General features: G+C 47.6%; 1 pseudogene; it reads right to left on the reverse strand.

Annotated features, from left to right (window-relative positions):
* Window positions 1-11,842: 11,842 nt before the first annotated feature.
* LOC100608107 (coiled-coil domain-containing protein 86-like) lies at window positions 11,843-15,465 on the reverse strand (annotated as a pseudogene).
* Window positions 15,466-18,676: the final 3,211 nt, after the last annotated feature.

Consider the following 18,676-nt stretch of genomic DNA (forward strand, 5'->3'; position numbering starts at 1 on the left):
ATGCTTGTTGGCTGTATGTCTTCTTTTGAAAAGTGTCTTTTCATGTCCTTTGCCCACTTTTAAATGGGGTTGTTTGTTTTTTGCTTCTTAATTTGTTTAAGTTTCTATTTCTTATTTTAAAAATTGTGGTAAAATACTCATAAAATTTAGCATCTTAACCGTTTTTAGGTATACAACTCAGCGGCATGAAGTATGATCACATTGTTGTGCTGACGTCACCCCCATCCGTGTCTTCAGAGCTCTTTCCATCTTGCAAAATTGAGACTCTATACTCATTAAAAATAACTCTAGGCCATGTGGAGAGGCGTGTGCTGCGCGCGCGGGACAGAGGCCCAGCCCGGGAAGCCGCGGGGCCCGGTGGGGCTAAGGCTTGAGCTGGAGGCGCCGCGCGGCTCCTTCCCTGCGCCCTGCCTGCCGCGGCCGCTCCACAGGGGGGTGGCCTCATCCGTGCGCGGGAGCCGGGCGCACAGCTCACCTGCTTGTGGTTTTTTCTGTGACTGCCCGCCGCCTCCGTCCTGCACTTGATTCCTCTCGCCTTGTTGCTGGACGGTGGTGGAAGGGCAAGAAGGAACCGAGGACACCTCTGGGTGTTGTTTCTGTTTCCTTCTTGCAGCTTGGGAAGTGGAGGGCGTGGGATGGAAAAGAACCGGGACCTCCCTCCTCCTCCTCTCCACCTTCTTATACTAAGGAGGCTGCTCTGCCTGCAGTAAGCCCCTAATTTCCCTTCCTCTTTTCCCTCTATCGCAGCCCTCGCCCACCCTGCGTCCCCGCCGCCACCCCCCACCCCCCCAGTCCCCACCGCCACCCCCCACCCCCCAGTCCCCACCTCTCCGCCTCCCCCCACCCCCCAGTCCCCACCGCCACCCCCCACCCCCCAGTCCCCACCGCCACCCCCACCCCCCAGTCCCCACCTCTCCGCCTCCCCCCACCCCCCAGTCCCCGCCGCCACCCCCCACACCCCCAGTCCCCACCTCTCCGCCACCCCCCACCCCCCAGTCCCCGCCGCCACCCCCCACCCCCCAGTCCCCACCTCTCCGCCTCCCCCCACCCCCCCAGTCCCCACCGCCACCCCCCACCCCCCAGTCCCCACCTCTCCGCCACCCCCCACCCCCCAGTCCCCACCTCTCCGCCTCCCCCGCCCGCCGCCTTCCCGCCAAGCCAGGGGAGACAGTGAGCCCCGGCTTGTACAGAAAAGTAAAATGGGCTGGGCGCGGTGGCTCACCACGTGAGGCCCAGGCGAGAGGATCGCTTGAGCCCAGAAGTTCGAGACCAGCCCGGGGAACATGGCGAAACTCAGTCTCTACAAAAAAATTAGGCAAGCGTGGTGACGCACACCTGTAATCCCAGCTATTAGGGAGGCTGAGGTGGGAGGATCACCTGAACCCGGGGGGCAGAGGTTGCAGTGAGCCGAGAGATCGTGCCACTGCACTCCAGCCTGGGCGACAGAGTGAGACTCTCAACAAAAAACAAACAAAACAATCAGCAGCTCTGCTACACACCAACATTAACCAGCCTGACAATCAAATCAAGAACTCAACCCCTTTTACACTAGCTGCAAAAATAAAATAAAATAAAATGCTTAAGAATATACCCAAGCAAGGAGGTGAAAGATCTCTACACAAGGAAAACTGCAAAACACTGCTGAAAGAAATCATTAGACGACACAAATGGAAGCACATCCCATGCTCGTGGATGGGTAGAATGAATATTGTGAAAATAACCATACTGCTAAAAGCAATCTACAAATTCAGTACAACTCCCATCAAAACTCCACCATCATTCCTCACATAACTAGAAAAAAACCCCTAAAATTAATATGGAGCCAAAAAAGAGCCTGCGTAGCCAAAGCGTGTTCTGTTTTTAAAGGTTTATTTTGTAGAGACAGGGTCTTGCTATGTTGCCCAGGATGGTCTTGAACTCCTGGGCTCAAGTGATCCTTCTGCATTGTCCTCCCAAAGTGCTGGGATTACAGGCATGAACCGCTGTGCCTGGTCATGTTGAACTATCCTTACAATCCAGCAATAAATCTTACGTGGTCATAATGTATAGTCTCCTTAATATGCTGCTGAATTCAGTTTGCCAGTATTTTCTTGAGTTTTTTTTTTTTTTTTTTTGAGACAAGGTATTGCTCTGTCCCCCAGGCTGGAGTGCAGTGGTGCGATCCTGGCTCACTGCAACCTCCCCCTCCCAGGTTCAAGCGATTTTCTTGCCTCAGCCTCCAAAGTAGTTGGGACTACAGGTATGTTCACCACGCCCAGCTAATTTTTGTATTTTTAGTAGAGAGGGGTTTCACCATGCTGGCCAGGCGGGTCTTGAACTCCTGACCTCAAGTGATCCACCCCCCCCGGACCTCCCAAAGTGCTGGGATTATAGGCGTGAGCCGCGTGCCTGGCCTGTTGAGGATTTTTGCATCACTGTTTGTAAGGGATGTTGGTTTGCAGTTTTCTTGAAGTGTCTTTGACTTTGGTATAGGTCATGCGGGCCTCGTAGAATGTGTTAGGAAGTGTTTCTTCTACAATTTCCTGGGGAAGTTGGAACAGGATTGGTATTAATTCTTCTGTAAATGTTTGGTAGTATTCACTGGCAAAGCCATCAGGCCTAGAACTTTTCTTTGTTGGGAGATTTTCGATTGCTGTTTCAATTTTCTTACTATAGGTCTGTTCAGATTTTCTATTTCTTCATGGTTTAGTCTTGGTTGATTTTGTGTTTCTAGGAATTTGTCCATTTCATCTGTGTTATCCAATTTGTGGCTGTACAATTACTTATGTTGCTTTTGTGTAATCCTTTTTATTTCTGTAAAATTGGTACTAACGGCCTCACTTTCATTTCTGATTTTGGTAATTTAATTCTTCTCCCTTTTTTCCTTAGCCCATCCAGCTAAAGTTTGTGATTTTGTTGATAATTTTGAAGAACTAATTTTTGGTTTTGTTGATTTTCTCTGTGATTTTTCTATTCTCTATTTTATTTATCTCATCTTTAATCTCCTGCTAGCTTTGATTTTAGCTTGTCCTTTTCCTACTTATTTAAATTATCACGTTGTTGATTTGAGATTTAAAAAATCTAAATGTTTATAGCTATAAACTTTCCCTCTTAGCATTGCTTTTGCTCCATCCATAAGTTTTGGTATGTTGTGTTTTGTTTTCCTTTGTGTCTAAGTATTTCCTAACTTCCCTTGCAATTTCTTCTTTGATCCATTTATTGATCCATTTTCCTTTGTGTCTAAGTATTTCCTAACTTCCCTTGCAATTTCTTCTTTGATCCATTGGAAAGTGTGTAATTTCCAAAACTTTGTGAATTTTCCAGTTTTCCTTCTGTTATTGATTACTGACTACATCCTATTCTGGTTGGAGAAGATATTTTGTATGATATCTATCTTTTAAAATATTTTGAGACTTAATTTGTATCCTAACATATGTCATATCCTGGAAAATGTCCCATGTACCCCTGAGAAGAATGTATATTCTGCTGTGATTGGGTAGATTGCTCTGTATATGCCTGTTAGATCTACTTGGTTTGCTGTGTTTTAAAGTTTTCTATTTCCTTATTTATCTTCTGTCTGGTTGATCTATTTATTAATGTGAATAGGGTATTGAATTCTGCAAGTATTATTGTAAACTGTCCACTTCTCCCTTCAGTTCTGCCGACGTTTGCTTCTTCATATATTTTGGGACTCAGTTATTAGGTATATATATTTGTAACTGTTATATATTCCTGATGTACTTACTCTTTTTTTTTTTTTTTTTTTTTTGAGACAGGGTCTGATTCTGTCACCCAGACTGGAGAGCAGTGGTGCACTCATGGCTCATTGCAGCCTCGACCTCCCAGGTGCAAGTGATCCTTCGTCCTCAGCACCCCCCAGTAGCTGGGACTACAGGTGTGCACCACGATATCCAGCTAATTTTTTTTTTTGTATTTTTTGTAGAGACACGGTTTCGCCATGTTGCCCGAGATGGTCTTGAACTCCTGGGCTCAAGTGATTCTCCTGCTTTGGCCTCCCAAATTGTTGAAATTGCAGGCATGAGCCACCATGCCTAGTCACATTTATTATTATTATTATTATTATTATTATTATTATTCTAATCAACATTTAATGTCCTTTGTTGTCTCTTGTAACAATTTTTGGCTCAAAGTTTATTTTGTTTGATATCACCATAGCCACACGGGCAATCTTTTGGTTACTGTTTCTGTGGAATATCCTGTTCCATCTTTTCACTTTCAAATTTGTATCTTTGGATCTAAAATGAGTGTCTTGTAGACAGCATATAATTGGATCATGTTTTTACCCTTTCAATCTCTTGATTGTAGCATTTAATCTATTTACACTTAATTACTGATAAAGAGGGACTTACTTCTGTCATTTAAAAATTTTGTTTACCAGGAGCAGTGGCTCACGCCTGTAATCCCAGCACTTTGGGAGGCTGAGGCAAGTGGATCACACGGTCAGGAGTTCAAGACCAGCCTGACCAACATAGTGAAACTCCGTCTCTACTAAAAATACAAAAAAAATTAGCTGGGCATGGTGTTGGGCGCTTGTAGTCCCAGCTACCTGGGAGGCTGAGGCAAGAGAATCTCTTGAACCTGGGAGGTGGAGGTTGCAGTGAGCCAAGTTTGTGCCACTGCACTCCAGCCTGGGTGACATAGAGAGACCCTGTCTCAAAAAAAAAAAAAAAAAAATTTTAGGCCGTGCACGGTAGCTCATGCCTGTAATCCCAGCACTTTGGGAGGCCGAAGAGAGTGGATCACCTGAGGTCAGAAGTTCAAGACCAGCCTGGTCAACATGGTGAAAACCCGTCTCTAGTAAATTTTTCTTTTCAGTCATTGTACATTTCAGTTCCAGAATTCTGGGGGGCTCTTTTTAGGTTTTCTATTTCCTTATTGACATTTCCATTTTGTTCTTTTTCTTTTTTTGAGACAGAGTCTTGCTCTGTCACCCAAGCTGGAGTGCAGTGGCGCAATCTCGACTCACTGAAAGCTCCGCCTACCAGGTTCACGCCATTCTCCTGCCTCAGCCTCCTGAGTAGCTGGGACTACAGGTGCCCGCCACCACGGCCGGCTAATTTTTTGTATTTTTTTGGTAGAGACGGGATCTCCTGACCTCGTGATCCACCCGCCTCGGCCTCCCAAGGTGTTAGGATTACCAGTGTGAGCCACCGCGCCCGGGCCTCCAGTTAGTTCTTACATCTTCTTGACTTTCTCCACAGATTTTTTTTTTTTTTTTTTTTGAGGCAGAGTCTCACCCTGTTCCCCAGGCTGGAGTGCAATGGCACGATCTTGGCTCACTGCAACCTCCGCCTCCTAGGTTCAAGCAATTCTCCTGCCTCAGCCTCCTGAGTAGCTGGGACTACAGGCGAGCGTGCCACCACGCCCAGCTAATTTTTGTATTTTTAGTAGAGATGGGGTTTCACTAGGTTGGTCAGGCTGGTCTCGAACTCCTGACCTCAGGTGATCCACCCGCCTCAGCCTCCCAAAGTGCTGGGATTACAGGCGTGAGCCACTGCACCTGGCCTTTCCACAGATTCTTTTTGTTCTTTGAACACGCGCACACACACACACACACACACACACATATATTTTTGAGACAGAGTCTCACTCTGTCACCCAGGCTGGAGTGCAGTGGCCCGATCTCGGCTCACTGTAACCTCTGCCCTCTGAGTTCAAGCAATTGTCCTGCCTCAGCCTCCTGAGTAGCTGGGATTACAGGTGCCTGCCACCGTGCCCGGCTAATTTTTTGTATTTTTAGTAGAGAGGGGGTTTCACCATCTTGGCCAGGCTGGTCTTGAACTCATGACCTCATGATCCACCTGCCTCAGCCTCCCAAAGTGCTGGGATTACAGGCATGAGCCACCATGCCTGGCCTCTTTGAACATATTTTAGACAGTTGGTATGAAGTCTGTGTAGTGGATCGTCTCCCAGCTCTTTTGCAGGGATGGTTCCTGTTGGTGTATTTTTTATTTTGAATGGCCCATACTTTACTGTTTCTTTGTATACTCTTGTGGGTTTTTTTTTTTTTTTTGGTCAAAACTGGACATTTGAATCTAATACTTTAGTGACTCTGAAAATCAGAATTTCCTCTTTCTCCAGGGTTTGCTGTTTTTTGCTTTTGTATTTGTTTGTGTTTTGCTTTTTTGTTTTTTTGGAATTGTTGTAGACTGTCTTGGAGCTAAGGACCAGCTTGAGGTGTAACCTTAAGGTCTTCTCAGGCCTTTTCTGAAACTACACCTTCCCCTGGGCATGCTTGGTAACTTTCTAATTTCCCCTGTATATGCAGTTGCTTTTGAATGTCCTACTTTTTATTGTCTTGCTCCAAGGAGGGGAAATAGAGAGAAATTAAGGGGGAAAAAGTCACCAGTCCTCTAAGTCCCCTGGAAGTCACTTTAGCCAGCAAGGGAGGGGCTTGTAACAATGGGAGAAGGTGGCTCAGGCCTGTAATCCCAGCACTTTGGGAGGCCGAGGTGGCGGATCACGAGGTCAGGAGATCGAGACCATCCTGGCTAACACGGTGAAACCCCGTCTCTACTAAAAATACAAAAAATTAGCCGGGCGTGGTGGCGGGTGCCTATAGTCCCAGCTACTTGGGAGGCTGAGACAGGAGAATGGCGTGAACCCGGGAGGCGGAGCTTGCAGTGAGCTGAGATCGCGCCACTGCACTCCAGCCTGGGCGACAGAGCAAGACTCCGTCTCAAAAGAAAAAAAAAAAGGAGAAAGTGCAAAGTGCAATAACAAGGGTTGCTGCCTCTTTGTCTGTACTTCTGTGATCAGATGAAGCAATCAGTGATCAGAACAGATACTCAATATCTGGAGGACAGGGTCTCTTATACCTACCCTGGCTCCTGTCACCGATCTGTAAGCTGCTCCAGGAACGTGCACAGTTGCCTGCTGTGGGGATGAGAGGTGGGGAACAGGCAGCTGCAACTATGCTAAGAGCTCACTGACCAAAATTAACCACAATGTACCATCCGAGTCTTTTCCTGGAAGTTGCAGGCCTTCAATGGACTTCAGAGTTCCAAAATAGCTACAACAGACAGATTCTGTGAGTATTATTGTCTAGGTGAGGAGAGAGATTTCTCAGGCTTCCTGCTCCTCCATCTTCCCAGAATTCTCTTCTTGGTCATTTTATTTTTAACAAGGCTTGTAAGACCATTCACCACGAGAAGAAATGGCCTCGCCAACAACTGGTGCTGGTACCGCTGGATAGCCATAAGCAATGAAGTTGAAACTTTACCTCACACTATAGACAAAAATTAACTCAAAATGGATCAAAAATTAACTCAAGGCCTAAATGTAAAAATGAAAATATAAACTTCTGAGGAAAGCCAAGCAGTAAATCTTCATTTGGCAATGGAAGCTTAGCTAGGATATGCAAGGAAAGAAAAAACGGATAAGTTGGACATCAAAATTAAGACATTTTTGTGCATCAAAGGACATTATACATTTAAAAAACCATGGAACGAGAGAAAATATTTGCAAATCAAATGTTTGATAAGGAACTTTATCTAGAATCTATACAGAACAGTTACAAGTCAATAATAAAAAGACCACAAATACCCCAATTAAACATGGGCAAAGGATCTTAATAATTTCTCCAAAGAAGATGTGCAAATGGCCAAATCAGCACATGAAAAGATGCTCAGCGTCATTATCCACCAAGGAAATGCAAATGTAAGCCACGAGATACCACTTTATTCCAACTAGGATGAGCATAAGCAACACAATGGAAAATAAACATTGCTGGCAAAGATGTGGAGAAATCAAAGAGTTCTCATCTACTGCTGGTGGGGATGGTAAGTGGTACGGTCGCTTTAGAAATATTATGGCAGTTCCTCAAAATGTTAAACATCAAGTTACCATATGACCCAGCAATTTCCCTCACAGGCATACGTAGATCCAGGAGAAGTGAAATGAAAATGTAGGTCCACACAGAAATGTGTGCCCAAATGCTTATAGCAGCATTATTCAGAATAACCCAAAGAGGGAAACAATTCACATGTCCATCAACTAGTGAATGATAAATAACACGTGGTGTATTCACACGGTGGAATATTCTCACATGATAAGAAATGAGGTATAACAGAGGAATCTTGAAAACATCATGCTAATTGAAAGAAGCCAGTCAGGGCCGGGCGCGGCGGCTCACACCTGTGATCCCAGCACTTTGGGAGGCCGAGGTGGGCGAATTACCTGAGCTCAGAACTTCCAGACCAACCTGGGCGACGTGATGAAACTCCGTCTCTACGAAAATACAAAAAAAAAGTAGCCAGGCGTGGTGGCGGGCGCCTGTAGTTCCAGCGACTCAGGAGGTTGAGGCAGGAGAATCGCTTGAACCCAGGAGGCGGACCTTGCAGTGAGCTGAGATCGCGCCACTGCACTCCAGCCTGGGCGACACAGCAAGACTCTGTCTCAAAAAAAAAAAAAAAAGCTAGTCTCAAAAAAACTCACATATTATACTAGTTCATTTGTATGAAATGTCCAGAGTGGGAAAATATGTAGAAAGTAGATTACTGGTTGTTTATTGGTTTGGGTGGGGGAGGGATGGAAGCATGAGGGAGTGTTACCTAAAGAGTGTGGGGTTTCTTTCTAGTGACAGAAACATTCTCCTGATCACAGGGTCAGGAGTTCAATTGTGCTGATGGTTGCACCACTCTGTGAAGATACTGAAAGCCACATTAAGTATATGGTATGTGAATTATATCTCAATAAAGTTGTTACCAAAAAATTGACAGCACAGTGTACACAGGTTAAATAGTGAAGAAATACATAAACACTACAATCAATGTGGCATTTTACCCTGAACAAGACCTCAAGGCTGCTTGTTAAAGTGGTTTTGGAAGGGCTGTAGCTTATGATTTACTGTGAGGTGGTGGAAGGGAGGTTGTCTGAAACTGGGTGGGGTGGAAGTTTGTCCGGCCAAATGTGCATGGCTGTGGCTTGTCACACACCCAGCTGGAAGTGTGCGCTTGTGCTTTCTGCACACTTCTACGTTGCTTGAGCAGCTGGACTGGGCATAATGTTCTGCATGCACTTAGTGTGTTTTGCAAATGAAATCATGCATGAACAAATGCGAAAGTCACATTATGCTCAAATTCCCTCCAATATGTCAGTGCATTGAATAAAATGCCAATATTTATTTATTTAGAGACGGAGTTTTGCTCTTTTCACCCAGGCTGGAGTGCAGTGGCGCAATCTCGGCTCACTGCAACCTTGGCCTCCCAAGTTCAAGTGATTCCCCTGCCTCAGCCTCCTGAGTAGCTGGGATTACAGGCGCTTGCCATCATGCCCAGCTAATTTTTGTTTTACATTTTTTTCTGTTGTTGTTGTTGAGACGGAGTCTTGCTCTGTCACCCAGGCTGGAGTGCAATGGTGCAATCTTGGCTCACTGCAACCTCTGCCTTCCAGGTTCAAGTGATTCTCCTACCTCAGCCTCCGAAGTAGCTGGAATTACAGGTGCCCGCCACCACGCCCAGCTAATTTTCCTATTTTTGGTAGAGACAGGGTTTCGCCATGTTGGCCAGGCTGGTCTTGAACTCCTGACCTTAGGTGATCCACCTGCCCTGGCCTCCCTAAGTGCTGGGATTATAGGCATGAGCCACCGTGCCTGGCCCTAATATTTAAAACAAGTATTATAGCATAACTGGCTGTGGCTGTATGCTTATATTTAAAATGTCTCTTGGCTTAAGAAAAACAGACCAACAATCTTCGACTTTAGTCCATTTACATTTAATGTAATTACTGATATATTTGGGTTGACATCTACCGTATTACTATTTGTTTTCTATTTGTTTCATCATTCTGTGGTTCATTTATTCCTTCTTTCTTACAGTTTATGGATCCATCAAGTTTTTTATTATTTTATTTTATTTTATTTTTTCTCTTCTATTAATGTGGTAGATGGCAAAGATGGCCACCATGCCTCACTTCTTATATTCATGCACTTTTACAATGTGCGTTTGTAGCTTCTCCTGTTAAGGATGGAAGTCAGGGGCCGGGCGCGGTGGCTCACGCCTGTAATCCCAGCACTTTGGGAGGCCGAGGTGAGTGGATCACAAGGTCAGGAGTTCGAGACCATCCTGCCTAACATGGTGAAACCCCATCTCTACTAAAAATACAAAAAAATTAGCTGGGCGTGGTGGCGGGTGCCTGTAATCCCAGCTACACGGGAGGCTGAGGCAGAAGAATTGCGTGAACCCAGTAGGTGGAGGTTGCAGTGAGCTGAGATCTCACCACTACACTCCAGCCTGGGTGAGAGAGAGACTCTATCTCAAAAAAAAAAAAAAGAAAAAAGAAAAAAAAAGGAATTGAAGTCAATTTCTCCTCCCTTTGAAAAAGAAACGGCCTCTTAGCCACGTTAATTTAATTCAGCAAAAGTGACAATGTGAAGACCTTGTCCCTTTAAAATCTTACAACATTGCCACTTGGTGGTAGACAAAGAAATACTTTTGCTTTGAACTCTGAAAAAGTTAAGCTTGGAGGACTCAGACCACAGAGTTTACAAAATGAAGGCATGAAGTGGGAAAGGAAGCAGCTATGGCATAAGAGCCATTTCCCCTGGGAAAGTTGTGCCATAGGGACACAGGAAGAAGAGAACAAGACAGGACCCTAGCAGCAGGCAGATGAGGCCTGGGTCGTCTGAGGGACTCTGTGTCCCCAGTACTTGGGCCTTGGCCCAGGAAGACACTAGGCGTGTGACAGCGGGCGGAGGACAGCTCAGGCTGTGGAGGCAGTGCTTTGTGTGTTTGAAGCTTATCATGTGAGCACTGCACAGAACCCCACACCCAGCACACGGCTGGAGCACCTGCCCCATGGACAGCAGACATTTGAGGGCCAAGGGAAATGGCCACAGCGATAGGCCCAAGGAGGCCTCCCAGAGAAAGCCCTGCTCAGTGCAGGCCGGGCAGGCTGGAAAGGGGTCTCTGGGCCAGTCCCCACAGCACACACCTGGCAGAACGTCAGACAGGCCACACTGAAATGGCCAAAGACAGAGGAGACCTCAATCCTTCCTGGTGCTGGAGAGTGAACTTCGGGGAGCCTGTGCAACGTCCAGACTGGGATCACTCAGAGAGGCAGGGAGACAATGAGGGTGGGGGGAACCTTGACACTCCAGCCGTTGACCCAAGGGAGCCCGTGCTATCCTGGGAGGCGCTGCGATCTAATCTAGAAACAGCTGAACAAACTGTAGGCACAAGTTTGTTTGTTGACACTATCTGTGGAAATGAGGGATGGTGTTGACAGCAATTTCATTCATTGATGGACAAAGAACTTCTGTGCCTCTGAGTTGTAGTGTGTAAATGTCAAAACCTCCACATTGATGTGAGAGAGGAAAAAGCCCCAGGAGGGGTTTGGTCACATAATAGACTACGCAGAGTGGACTCCCAGATGGCCGTGGAGCGAATGTGGTTGGTTTTTGGGTACTGAGGTGGGGAGATGGCCACGAGCTATCGTTGGGTGAAAAAGGCAAGTGACAGAACTAGAGGGGCAGTGTAATCCCTTCCAGTGAGAAAGAGGAGAGAAAGCAGAAAGGAAGGGAGGAAGGGAGGCAGGCAGGCTACAAGGAATGAATCTGGGGGCCTGCCAGTTAAGCCATCTGCCCTGTGGTCAGGGCAGCTGCTGGCCCGGGCTCAGGGTGCCCCTCTGAATGAAGGAAGAGGAAGACCCAGACAGCACCCCACGGCCCAACCTCATTCCATCCCCACAACTCAGGGCACGCCTGTGGCTGACTTCCTTCCTCCTGAAATCGGCCCCCCTGGGGATAGGAGCCCATCCTCAACCATCCAGGGCTCTGTGGGAAACAAGGTTTGAGTCCTTCTTCGTGGCTCTGGGGACAGAGTCAGATACCATGCGCCAAAGGTTCAAGATGGTTCCATTTTATTTGAAGCAACGTGTTTCTGAAGATCCTACACAATTCTATATGTACATTTATCAAAACTAACCTTTCACTTAGGGAGGTGTGTGTGCGCACGTGTGTGTGTGCATGTGTGCGTATGTGTGTATGTGTGTGTATGTGTGTGTCTATGTGTGTGTGTATGTGTATGTGTGCGTATGTATGTGTGTATGTGTGTGTCTATGTATATGTGTGTATGTGTATGTGTGTATGTGTGTGTATGTGTGTATGTGTGTGTCTATGTGTATGTGTGTATGTGTATGTATGTGTATATGTGTGTATGTATGTATATGTGTATATGTGTGTATGTGTATGTGTGTGTCTGTGTATGTGTGTGTATGTATGTGTGTGTCTGTGTGTATGTGTATGTGTGTCTGTGTGTCTGTGTGTGTATATGTATGTGTATGTGTGTATGTGTGTGTATGTGTATGTATGTGTATGTGTGTGTATGTGTGTGTGTATGTGTATGTGTGTGTATGTGTGTGTATGTGTGTATGTATGTGTGTGTATGTGTGTGTGTATGTGTGTATGTGTATGTGTGTATATGTATGTGTATGTGTGTATGTGTGTGTGTATGTGTATGTATGTGTGTGTATGTGTGTGTATGTGTGTGTATGTGTATGTGTGTGTATGTGTATGTGTGTGTGTCATACCTTTCCACTTGAAGACCGTCTTTCATTTTCTCCACGACCTTGTGTCTTCTACCTCACAGATTCTCAGACATTGACTTGTTAGAGTTTCTCAGCTCTGGCACCGGCGCTGCTACTTAAAGCATACCCATCTCTCACTGTGATAAGCGCCAAAAAGCAGTGTGCCCACGGAAAGCACTTGCAGAAGTGAGGTGCTGGGATTGAAGCTACTGAGGAAGCAACGGTGCCAACAATTTGCTGACTGCTTCCATGGCGCCACCGTGTGGCCATGTTGTGCCATGTGTCCACACGCCTGAGACCTGTCATCTTTAAGATCACTCCTGCAAGTAATTTAAAAACAAATTTGAAGTGAGACAGATTATCTTCAAAAATTGTGCACAAAGTGAGGCCTTATGAGCGGTTTTAGCATGCAATTTTAAATTCACATAATTTACCCATATAGAAAATAATAACACACCAGGAGAAATTAGAGCTTAGTTACAGGAAAAGCCGTGCCGACCTCGGTGTGGCTAGAGGGCCAGTCTTCTTCTTTCCCACCTGTGGTGGGATGCTTGGACCCAGAGAAGAGAACCTCTCTTCAGAGCAGGTGGCAGCTCCAGTCATGGTGGTTGTGCTGGACGGATACTGACTGCGAGCCAGCCTCTCTGTGGAGTGCTGCGTGCATGTACTTGTTTACTTATTCATTCTGTAGTTATTTATTTTGCTCCTATATGGCAGGCACTCAGGATAGAGGGGTGAATGAGAAAGAGGTTCTTGCTCCTGTAAAATCTATTGGCTTCCCTCCAAGGAATGTACTATGTTTTTTGTTTGTTTTTAGAGACGGAGTTTTGCTCTGTCGCCCAGTCGAGTGTAGTGGCACAATCATGCCTCACTGCAACCTCAACCTCCCTGGCTCAACTTCCTCTCACTTCAATCTCCCTGGAAGCTGGGACTACAGGTGTGCACCAGCATGCCTGACTAATTTGTTTATTTTACGTTTTTGTATAGACAGGGTTCTTGCTATGATGTCCAGGTTGGTCTCAAACTCCCAGGCTCAAACAATCGTCCTGCTTAGGCCTCTCAAAGTGCTGGGATTACAGGTGTGAGCCACCGCGCCCAGCCTGTAAGAGTTCACTTGTAAGAAATGTCCAGAAAAGACAAATTTATAGAGATAGACAGTACATTTGTTGTTACCAGGGCCTGTGGGTGAGAATGGGGACTGACTGTGCAAACGGGCATTGAGTTTTCTTTTTGGGCAAATGGAAATGTTATAAAAGTCAGATTTTGGTCCTTCCACACCCACCCCAATTTGGGCCTCCCGTCTGGATTACAGGAAACTCCTCCTCCTCCTCCTTCGACTTCTTGGATACTGGAGCCTGGGCTGAAGAACCTTTTTCCTTCTTTGCCCCATGGCCGCCTGTTACCTCTCCCCAGCCAGAGGCAGCTTGCTTGGCTCCTGCTGACCCCGGCGGGGAGCCAGGTGCCTTGGGTGTCAGCTCCCGTACTGGCTGTGACGGCTCTGAACTCGGCACCTGCTGACTGGGGTAAGGCTCTGGTGATCCTGGGCCCGGGTATAGGTGCTCACGCCACCCCCACCCCCCGGGTCAGCTCCTCTGGACCCTGGGCCCACTCGGAGGCTGGTTCTCCTTGGCCCTGAGAACACCGTGGTGCCTCCTCACTTGGCTTTGACTGACATTGTGGGGATTCAGAGCTAGACTCTCGCTGTCTTTGAGGTGACTCCAGGTGTAGATCTTGCTGATGCTCGGGGGACCCTGGGCTTGGCTCTGGCTGCCTTTGTGGGGGACCCCCAAACCTTTGCACCCTGCTGCAGACTGGGTGATCCTGGGCTCGTCTCTGGCTACCTTTGGGGGGACCCCAGGCCAGCGTGCTGCAACATGTGGAGAAGACCCAGGCTTCCTTGTTTCTTCTGGGTTGGACTCAAACTCCACAAGGGCCAATCTCGCCCATGAAACTGAGGTGAGACTCTCACACCATGAGATCCACGGCCAAGCCACAAAGTTTCGAAACCCCTGCACACGTACACCGCACCCCCTGCCCCACCCCAGAGAACGACTTTTGATTCCTAGTTCCCAAAGGCTCTCAGGGACCAGGCCTGGTGGCTCATGCCTGTAACCCAGCACTTTGGGAACTCAAGGCTCGAGGATTACTTGAGGATAGGAGTTCGAGACCAACCTAAGCAACATAGTGAGACTCTGCCTCTGCGAAAAAAAAAAAAACCCAAAAAACAAAACAAAACAAACCAAGAAACCTCTCCCAGGGCCAGCACCCACTTTCCTTTCTCCTCTGGCAGTTTATGGCAGTGCCAGTATCCGTGTGACCCCGCCAGCCCTGAGTGTTTTTTTTTTTATTTTTTATTTTTTTGAGACGGAGTCACACCCTGTTGCCCAGGCTGGAGTGCAGTGGCCCAGTCTCGGCTCACTGCAAGCTCTGCCTCCCAGGTTCACGCCATTCTCCTGCCTCAGCCTCCCGAGTAGCTGGGAGTACAAGTGCCCACCACCACGCCTGGCTAATTTTTTGTATTTTTAGTAGAGACGGTGTTTCACCATGTTAGCCAGGATGGTCTCGATCTCCTGACCTTGTGATCTGATCTGCCTGCCTTGGCCTCCCAAAATGCTGGGATTACAGGTGTGAGCCACCGCACCCGGCCTGGTGTTATCTATTTTTAAAACGTTTCCCTGTCTGAGAGGGAAGACATTATTCCATTGCTCCAGTTTGCCCATTAGCCCTGCACACCCCAAGCCTCCTCTGATTTGCCTGCTTGGCTGCTGAATGTCACCAGCCTTAAGGTTCTCCCGTCACTGAGGCCAGCATGCGCTGACCACCAGGAGGCACTGCTCCCCTGCCAATGTCCTCTGGTCGCACCTGCTCCAGGACACTCAGCTGCGTTTCCGAGCCAAGGCTGCAAAGTTCCACGCCGGCTTTACGATCAGTAAAGGGCATCAATACCCTGAGACAGGAACTCGGGTTTTTAAGGCGTTTTTGTCGCTTCCAGCTCGGTTTCACCTGTGGTCAGTTGGAGCCAGGGTGGGGAATCTGCAGCTTGCAGAGGGGACCACTGCGCCTCCTGCCTGAGGCGGGCTGGGGGGTCGTTGTCCTCGCAGCGTTAAGGCGAGTCTGGGACAGGACCCCGGCACCCCCTCCGGATCTGTGGCATCCTCCAGGACTCCGGCGCAGGACGCGCTCCAGGAGCCGCTCCTTCAGGGCCTCCAGTGCGCGCAGTCCGGGCGCCGGACGAGCTCCTTTATCAGAAAGCGCAGCCGCAGAGCCCGCGTGTGCGCGATGTGGCTGCGGGTGGGAGCGGGCGGCGGGCCCGGGACACCGCGGCCACTGTTCCAGCCCCGCCTGGGCCGCCTGACCGCGGCTCCGCTGCGCCGCAGCCCCGCGCCCCTCTGGCTCCTGTTCCCGGGTCTGGGGAGAAAGCGGCGGGGCGCGCCTGGGCCCGCGCGGGTGCGAACGCGAGGTCTTTCCTGGGTGCTCCCAGGTCGGAGGGTTCCCAGGGCGGGGGCCATCAGGGTGGCGAGGCAGGGACCAGCCTCCGCTAGGACCGCGCTCGTGGAGCGGGGAGGCTCCTGGCTCACGTCATCTCCTGCTCCTCACAGATGCGGGAGGAAAGACGGAGGCTCCCAGGGCCCGGTTAACTCGCTCTATTGACAAAGAACCTCCTGGACCGGACTCCAGCCAGGCCCCTCTGAGCCCCGTTCTCATCAGGCCCCAGCCTTGGCCTATGGAGACTTGAGCAGACACTAGCAGTTACCAGCGCTGGAGGCCACACCCCTCAGATAACTCGGGCGCCCCTTAATTACCTGCCTGAGAAAACTGGATGCTGCCAAAGGGATGTAGTTTGTTCTGGCTGGCACCTGGGACAAGGCCTCTGTCTCCCGTCCCTCTGGGAGGATGACAGTTTCCAGATGGGGAGCAGCACTGGGGCCAACAGCACTCAACCAACCCTTTGCAATTTGTCACCTTCCTGACTCTACTGAGCGCCCCCCAACCCCTTCCTTATTGCCTCATTCTCCCTTTGAAACTCAAAGTCACCTCTACAAATCCAAGTTCAGTCCAGCTCCGGCTGGACTCTTGCCCAGTGCAACAGTTGGTACTGATGAAAATCTTCCCTTACCCCTGTAATTGGAGCCCGATTTTGTTTCTCTTTGACAGGTGGCATAGTGAGTGGTAGAGTCAGGATCCAACCCACTTCTGCCTGAACAACGCCCCTCTCCCTCTTTCAGACCATCCTCCAGCTTCCCCTGACCCCCTCCAACCTGTAAATCTGTCACCAACTAGAATCACTAGCCACCAACTGGAATCACTAGTCACCAGCTGGAATCGCTAGTCACCACCTGGAATCACTGCACCAGTTACTTAGAGCAACAACAACAACTTACTGGAAAAAGATTTATTTTTTTGTTGTATTTTGTGCTTTTTCTGCCATGTTTTGCCCAGGCTTTGTTTGCCCATCCTCTGATCCTCCATTAGGATATTAAAAAAATTAATATGCCTTTTTTGAGCAGTTTTAGGTTTATAGAAAAACTGAGCTGAAAGTACAGTTTCCACATACCCCTCCCCTCACAGTTTTCTCTTTATGAACATCTTTCATTAGTGTGGTACATATTCGAATTACTGAGCCAGTGTGAGTACATTATCATTCACCAAAGTCCATCTTTTATGTTAGGGTTGACTCCTTGGGTTGTATGTTTCATGGATTTTGACAGATGCATAATGACGTGTATCCACCATTACAGTCATACAAGATGTTTCACTACCCTAAAAATTCCTTATGCTGCCTAGTTTTGCCTTTTCCAGGATGTCACGTTTGGAGTAAAACAGTATGTGGCCTTTACAGACTGGCTTCTTTCACTTAATAATATGCATTGAAAGTTCCTTCTGTGTTTCTGTCGCTTGATAGACCATTTCTTCGTAGTGCTGAATAATATTCCATTGTCTGGATGTGTCACTATGTGTCCATTCACCTACTGAAGAACATGTTTTCTTCCAAGTTTTGATAATTATGAATAAAGCTGCTCTAAATATTCATGTACACGTTTTTGTGTAAATATGTTTTCAACTCATTTGGGTAAATACCAAGGGGTGTGATAGTGGCTCGTATGGTAAGAGTATGTTGAGCTCTGTAAGAAACTCTCAGTTGTCTTCCAAAGGGGCTGTACCATGTTCCATTCCCAGCAGCAATGAATGGGAGTTCTTTGCTGTTCCACATCCTTGTCAGCATTTGGTGTTGTCAATGTTTTGGATTTTATCTCTTCTAATAGCTGTGTAGTATTTTTGTTTTAATTGTTTGAATTTGCAATTCTCTAATGACATATCATGTCGATCACCTTTTCATCAATATATATTTATTTTTGGTGAGGTATCTGTTCAGACCTTTTGCTTATTTTATTTCTGGTGGTGGCGGCTTTTTTTTTTTTTTTTTTTTGCAAACTCTGCCTCCCGGCTTCAACTGATTCTCCTGCCTCAGCCTCCCAAGTACCTGGGATTGATTACAGGCGCCTGCCACCATGCCTGGCTATTTTTTGTATTTTTAGTAGAGATCAGGTTTCACCATGCTGGCCAGGCTGGTCTCGAACTCCTGACCTCAAGTGAGCTGCCTGCCTTGGCCTCTCAAAATGCTGGGATTACAGGCATGAGCCACTGCACCCAGCCATCTTTTGCCCATTTTAAACTTGGGTTGCTCTTTATTTTTGAATTTGAAGAGTTCTTGGTATATTTTGGATACAAGTCATTTATCAGATACGTATTTTATAAATATTTTTTTCCAGGTCGTGGTTTGTCATTCTTTATTTATTTTATTTTTTTATTTTTTGGAGACAGAGTTTTGTTCTTGTTGCCCAGGCTGGAATGCAATGGTGCGATCTTGGCTCAACGCAACCTCCATCTCTCCGGTTCAAGTGATTCTCCTGCCTCAGCCTCCTGAGTAGCTGGGACTACAGGCATGAACCACCATGCCCAGCTAATTTTGTATTTTTAGTAGAGACAGGGCTTCTCCATGTTGGTCAGGTTAGTCTTGAACTCCCGACCTCAGGGGATCTGCCCACCTCGACCTCCCAAAGTGTGGGAATTACAGGCGTGAGCCACTGTGCCCGGCAGCTAAGTTTTAAATTTTTTTGTAGAGATGGGATCTCGCTGTGTTGCCCAGGCT

This window comes from Pan troglodytes, chromosome 4, assembly GCF_028858775.2.
Source record: "Pan troglodytes isolate AG18354 chromosome 4, NHGRI_mPanTro3-v2.0_pri, whole genome shotgun sequence".
Taxonomy (NCBI): Eukaryota; Metazoa; Chordata; class Mammalia; order Primates; family Hominidae; genus Pan; species Pan troglodytes.